The sequence below is a fragment of the Egretta garzetta genome, unplaced genomic scaffold, assembly GCF_000687185.1.
Source record: "Egretta garzetta isolate BGI_Z169 unplaced genomic scaffold, ASM68718v1 scaffold27, whole genome shotgun sequence".
In the NCBI taxonomy this organism is placed as follows: Eukaryota; Metazoa; Chordata; class Aves; order Pelecaniformes; family Ardeidae; genus Egretta; species Egretta garzetta.
The window spans coordinates 3,170,477-3,171,190 of record NW_009260400.1 but is presented as its reverse complement, the minus strand read 5'-3'; the positions used below and the strand labels follow the sequence as shown (position 1 = coordinate 3,171,190).

At 58.5% G+C, this 714-nt stretch overlaps 1 protein-coding gene across 14 annotated transcripts in view; it reads left to right on the top strand.

Annotated features, from left to right (window-relative positions):
• NLRC5 (NLR family CARD domain containing 5) overlaps positions 1-714 on the top strand; it is a 58,515-nt gene continuing 57,801 nt past the window's right edge. For all 14 annotated transcript variants that reach the window (XM_035898733.1, XM_035898740.1, XM_035898742.1 and 11 more), the window contains exon 1: positions 1-42. The gene's annotated coding sequence lies outside the window, so the exon portion shown is untranslated. The remainder of the gene's footprint in view (positions 43-714) is intronic.

Sequence of the window (714 nt, the reverse complement as noted above, 5' to 3'; positions counted from 1 at the left end):
CTGCCGGCACTACAGCGGCGCGCCGGGAGGGAGCGGAGCCAGGTGGGGGCCGGGGGCGGGAGGGCGGCGGCGTGCCGGGGCGTCCCGCGAGGATTGAGATTTCGGGGGGTCTGGCTGTGCCCTCGTCTTCCCCACGTTCGGCTGGAAAGTGGGCAGCGTCGCCAGAGGTGGCCTGTGCTCCTGGGCACTGGGAGCGAGCTGGTATCGCAGCGTTCACTTGCTGGAGCAATGTGTGGGAAGGGTGAGGTCTGGGATTTTTAGGGGCAGGATTGTTGGTTTGGCCATGAAGGGGTTGTGTTGGCAGCGCTGTTACAGCTTCTGGGCTGGTGGAAACACCAGTGGGAGGTGTGGTGGGCCACATCTGGGCAGGGAAGGCAGCAAAGTCATAGAATCACAGCATCATTAAGGTTAGAAAAGACTGCCAAGGTCATCCAGTCCAACCGTCAACCCAACGACACCATGCCTGCTAAGCTGTGTCCCAAAGTGCCACAGCTACGGTTAAAAGTTAAAAATTACCAGTTAATGGAGCAGTGTGTGGCTGTGGGCGCTACCTGGTGTGTATTGGGTTTGTGTGGCAAGGTCTTGGTAGTGGGGGGGCTACAGGGGTGGCTTCTGTGAGAAGCTGCTAGAAGTTTTGCCTGTGTCCACCGCTGGCCAAGGCCAAGCCAATCAGCGACAGTGGAAGCGCCTCTGTGATAACATATTTAAGAAGGA